Genomic DNA, 6,254 nt, shown 5'->3' with positions numbered 1-6,254 from the left:
TTGATATGATTAGTTGTGATGTGATGCATTTCATGATAGCATGTGTTTTAAATGTTTTATTATTCTGATCACTGGGCTCTAGTAGCTCACCCCTCTCCCAAAATTCCCCAGGTTTGCAGGTACAGGGTAGACCAGGAGGTCAGCAAGAGTATTGAAGTCATTTGTATGTAATAGATAGAAGGTGGACATGATAAAATGTAAAGTTATGTATAGTTATGTAATGTAATGATATTGAGGATTAGAGGTTGTGCTTGACCTATGTGTAAGGTATCCCTTTTAATGCATGATCCTAGATCTTTTATGATGTTTATGTAAACCAACTCAACACATGTTGCTTTTGCCCATTGGGGCATTGATGAGATCCCACAGAGGGGTCGATGTTTATTATTATTGTGTCTATGTTCAGTGCATGCACAGGTTGGGTTTGGTGTTTGAATGAAAGAAAAGTTTTAATTTTTAGGTATGTTGTTGATCATGTATGGGATTAAACAGGTTTACAGGTTGCATGTCAGGCTTGCTACGGGTCCCGGCGGCCTTAAGCCGACCTGGATCCTAGCGCCGGTAGCGGTCCGGTTTTCGGGTTGTTACAGGTGGCCCCAAGGTGAACACTGTACCTAGCATTATGAGCCTCTCTCATAATGTCTCCCTTCAAACTTATGTCGTCTGGTACACACAATCTGTTTTCATAATGGAGGATTCCTTTGTTGTCGAATCTAAATTCACCATTCTTGCCTGTCTGAACAGTTCTCGCTATTTTCACCAACTCGGGGTCCTCATACTGTTTTTATGCCACTTGCTCCAGAAACACTAGTGTCACTCTCATCTGAGCCACAAGTGCACCTGTACCAGACAACTCTAGCTGTAAACCCTCATTAATTAGCTTGTAAAATTCCCTCACCGCCGGTCTTCTTTCTGCTATAATATGGGATAAACTGCCAAGTGATTTCTGGCTGAGAGCATCTGCTACTACATTTGCCTTATCCGGATGATACTGGATTTTGTAATCATAATCACTACGCAGTTCTACCCATCTTCTCTGCCTCAGGTTCAACTTGTAACGACCCAGAAATCGGACCGCTATCGGCACTAGGATCCAGATCGGCTTAAGGCCGCCGGGACCTGTAGCAAGCCTCACATACAACCTATATACCTGTTTAATCCCATACATGGTCAACATATACATAAAAATTTTGAACTTTCACATTCATTTACCAAACTTATCCTGTGCATGCACAACTCAAGCATACTCATTAACCCCACACTGGAGTTCTCATCAACTCCAATGGGGTAACATAACATATAATAAGCTTGGTTTACATAAACAATGATAAACATTTTATATACCATGTACAAAGGGATTAAACAACATACTAGGGTCAAGCACAACTATAAACCTCAATAGACATCATTACTATACTATGCTTTACATTACATCATGTTCATGTCCACAACTAGCTATTACATAAAACATGACTTCTAATCCTGCTGACTTCCTAGACTAGCCCGTACCTGCAAACCTGGGGATTAAGGGAGTGGGGTCAGCTACTAGAGCCCAGTGAGCAGAATAATAAAACATTATATTTAAAATTCATGCTTTCATGGAATGCATCACATCACAACCAAATCACATCAAGGATGAACTTGTCACCATTTAGCCCTCTACACAGTCCTATCATGCCAGGGGCGTAGTGCAGGCACACCTGGACTTCCATATCATAACATACATATCCAATCGTGCCGAGGGCGTAGTGCAGGCACGCCCGGACTTTCTCTTACATAGTGCCAGGGGCATAGTGCAGGCACGCCTGGACTTCCATATCATATCATCATTATATCATGTCATAACATACGAGGGCTAATGGATCATTCAATATTCATCCGCAACAACATCAAATTATGCAATGCAACATATTCGTGAATTCTAATGCAAACAACCTAATATATCTCATGGCATTCGTGATGCATGAACATGCTCAAAACTTATTTATTTACTTTGAAGTATAAGAGTTATTCTACTCACCTCAGGCTAGCTCTGAAAGACACTGAAGCAGCTAACTCACTGCTGGGGTCCTCGGTTCCTCGGGTCCGAACCTACACAGGTGGACTGGAATGAGGGACCAAACATATAAGAAAATGACTCTAAAATACTCCCCAAAAATCCCCTTAAACAACTTAAAAAAATCATAGAAATCATACAAAGGAAGGCTGAACAGGGCATTTTCGGCGGCAGGTTCGGCGGCCGAAAGTTCCTCCAGAGCCGAAAGTCATGCACCTTCGGTGGCACTTTCGGCGGCCGAAGGTTCCTTCTAGAGACGAAACTCATGCATGTTCGGCGGCACCTTCGGCGGCCGAAACTCCCTTCCAGAGCCGAAAGTCCACTTTCGGGGGCAGGGTTCGGCAGCCAAAGGCTGGCCTCCACAGGCAGGTTCGGCGGCCGAAAGTCCCTTCGACTGCCGAACCTGAGTTCTTCCAAAGGGCAGAACTCAGCCTCCACAATGCACATTTGCCTTCCAAACCATTTCGACTCAAAACCAACACTACCAAAACATGCATACATACTTCCATAAGCTCATAAGGGCCTCAAACTAATCTAAACCCCAACTACAACACATCAAACATACATATACAACACATATTGCTCAAAAACTCGACATTTACCCTAACAACATTGAACTAAGCTAAACATGCATTTCTACCCCAAAGACTTCATAAAACTTGTTTAAAACATGCAATGAGCTAAGGATCTACCCTTACCTCTTGAAGATCGAGAGGAGAGGCGACCCAACTCGGAGATGGGGGAGATCTAGCTCTTTGGGTCTCCAAACTCCAAAACTTGCTCAAAGTTCACAAATCTTCAAAAGCCAAGAAAACACTTGTTAAAACTTGAAAGATTTGAGGGAAGACATCAAAAATCAACCATGGGAGAGCATGGACTCACCATTGGCCGAAAATGGGGAGAAAGCTCGCCCGTTTCGGCCATGGAGCCCTTATATAGGGGCTGGCCAGACCACCTTCGGCAGCCTAAAGTGCCTCCAAAACTCATGCAAGTTTGGCGGTCGAACATGGGGTTCGGCGGCCGAACCTGAGCCACTTTCGGAAGCCTAACTTGCCCCCCTAAACTATCCCATGTTTGGCGGTCGAACTTGAGGTTCGGCGGCCGAACTTAGAAATGCCTCCATGGTCTTTTTCATTCAAAACTCAGCTTCTTTCTTACTTAAAATCATAAAATATATTAAAACATTTTATAAAAATATTATCTTACCCTTCTAGAGGTTTCTGACATCTGAGATTCTACCGGACGGTAGGAATTCCGATACCGGAGTCTAGCCGAGTATTACACAACTCTTTCTGACTCAGGATGTATTGCAAAATTTTATGATATGTAAAGATCTGACATTTTACTCCATACAGGTAATGCCTCCACATCTTGAGTGCAAAAATCACAGCTGCCATCTCTAGATCGTATGTAGGATAATTCAACTCGTGCTTCTTCTGCTGCCTAGAAGCATAAGCACTTACCCTCTCGTTCTGCATTAACACACAACCTAGTCCCACTCGGGATGCATCACAAAACACTATGAAATCCTCATCACTCGTAGGTAGAGCTAACACCGGTGCTGACGTCAGTCTTCTCTTTAGCTCTTCAAAACTTTCTTCACACTGTTCTGACCAAACAAACCTCTGATTCTATCTGGTCAACCTGGTCATAGGAGCAGCAATTTTAGAGAAGTCCTGGACAAACCTCCTGTAGTAACCTGCCAAACCCAAAAAGCTTTTAATCTCTGTCACTGTAGTGGGTCTGGACTAGTTAGCTACAGCTTCTACTTTCTTAGGGTCCACCTCGATTCCCTTTTCTGATACTACATGCCCCAAGAAAGAGATACTCCTCAACCAGAACTCACATATAAAGAACTTGGCATACAAGCTGTGTTCTCTCAAGGTCTGCAACACAATCCTCAGATGATAGGCATGCTCCTCTGCGTTTCTGGAATGCACCAAGATATCGTCAATGAAAATAATAACAAAGTGATCCAGAAATTGGCTAAAAACTCTGTTCATGAGATCCATGAATGTTGCAGGAGCATTGGTTAGCCCGAAAGGCATCACTAGGAACTCATAATGCCCATATCTGGTCCTGAAGGCGGTCTTGGGGACATCTTCTTCCCTGACCCTCAACTGGTGGTACTCAAATCTCAGATCTATCTTGGAAAAACAACCGGCTCCTGCTAGCTGGTCAAATAGATCATCAATCCTAGGTAACAGATACTTGTTCTTGATAGTGACTTTGTTCAACTGCCTATAGTCGATATAAAGTCTTAGGGATCCATCCTTCTTTTTCATGAACAAAATTGAAGCACCCCAAGGTGAGGTACTAGGTCGGATGAAACCCTTATCTACCAATTATTGTAGTTGTTCCTTTAACTCTTTCAATTCTACAGGTGCCATCCTGTAGGGAGGAATAGAGATGGGTCTGGTTTCGGGCATTACTTCAATTTCAAACTCTATCTCCCTAGCAGGTGGTAAACCTGGTAGCTCATCTGGGAAAACATCAAGAAACTCTCTGATAACAGGCACTGAAGCTGGTTCCCTAACCTAACCATTTAACTCTCTGACATGTGTAAGAAACCCCTGACAAATCCTCCTAAGCAACCTATGAGCCTGAAGGGTCGATATCAAACCTATAGGCATACCCATCCTATCTCCTCGGAAGACGACCTCTGATCCATCTTATTCTCTGAACCTGACTACATTGTCTTTGCAGTTCAAGGTAGCACCATGAGTAGAGAGCCAATCCATCCCTAGAATGACGTCAAAATCAGTCAAATCTAGAACCACAAGGTCAGCTGGAAGGCACCTACCCTCAACAAAAACTGGACTGAACTGGCAGACTAACTTTGCCACAGATGGATCACACTTAGGCCAACTGACCCAAAGAGGATACTCTAGCCCAGAAGCTATCAAACCCAGACTACCTACGGCTCTCGGAGAAACAAAAGAATGAGAGGCACCAGGGTCCATAAGAGCATACACATCAGAACACCCAATAGTGAGTTTACCTGACACTACTGTGTTTGACGTGTTAGCCTCCTGTTGTGCCATAGTGAAGATCCGTGCCGGAGCTGAAGGACCTTCCCCATGGGAACCTGCTGAAGAAGAGGCTGGCCCTCTCCCTCTACCTCGCCCTCTGCCCTGAGATGTGGCCAAAGCTGCTAGCTGTGCCACGCTACCAGAAGTTGTCTACTGGGACTGAGCCATCACAGCTACATTGGGACACCCACGTGCCATATGCCCCTCCTGTCTACATCTGAAACATGTTGTAGTCCCAAACCGACAGACCCCTTTGTGCGGCTTACCGCACCTCATACATCTGGAGCTATCCGAGCCAGAGCTTGAACCACCACCCATTCCCAAACCAGACTTCAACTGGTTCCAGAACTTGTTCTTTTTGGACTTGGATTTGTTCCACTTTTTACTTCCTGTGGCGGCTGCACTCAGAGAAGAGAGATCAATCTTTCCTGCACTCAGGGTTTTGGAACCCAAGGACTGTGCCACCTGCTGCTTTACTGTCCCCTGTATGATGGCACTAGCCTCTATTTTCCTAGCTGCATCCACAATAGTGCGGAAATTCTCCCTCTCTGCTGCTAAGATCAGGGAGGAATACCTAGAGTGCAGTCTCATGGTATACCTCCTAGCCTTCTTTTGGTTAGTGTCATATGTCTGACCCACAAACTGAAGTAACTCCAGGAATTTATCTATGTATTCATCTACACTCATATCCTCAGTCTGTCATAGCTGCTCGAATTCTATCACCTTCAACTCCCTTGAATTGTCTGGAAAAATCCATTTTGCAAATTCATTTGCAAATTGTTCCCAAGATAGGCTGTCCAGTCTCAGGTCCACATAATTTTTGAACCACTCCTTTTCCTTCTTGCATTTAAGAGTGAACCCCGCCATCTGAATGGCTCTACTATCACTAGCCCTTAACTCATCAGTTATCATTTTCACCGTCTTGAGGTACTCAAATGGATCATCACTTATTTTATACTTGAGAGCATCCAACTTCAGATAGTCTGTCATTTTCACCTTGCTCCCAACTGATGGGTTAGGTCTGGATGATTGGGCTTCAGGAACCACTAGTTCTACTGGGGGAGGAGGAGGTGGTGCAGCATTCCATGGGTTAGGGTTTGCTGGATTTTGATAAAAGGGTGGAGCCAAAAACATAGGGTAGGGTAGATATGGTGGGTAGTAGGGAG

This window comes from Manihot esculenta, chromosome 8 (genome assembly GCF_001659605.2).
Source record: "Manihot esculenta cultivar AM560-2 chromosome 8, M.esculenta_v8, whole genome shotgun sequence".
NCBI lineage: Eukaryota > Viridiplantae > Streptophyta > Magnoliopsida > Malpighiales > Euphorbiaceae > Manihot > Manihot esculenta.
Note: the sequence above shows the minus strand (reverse complement) of the source record.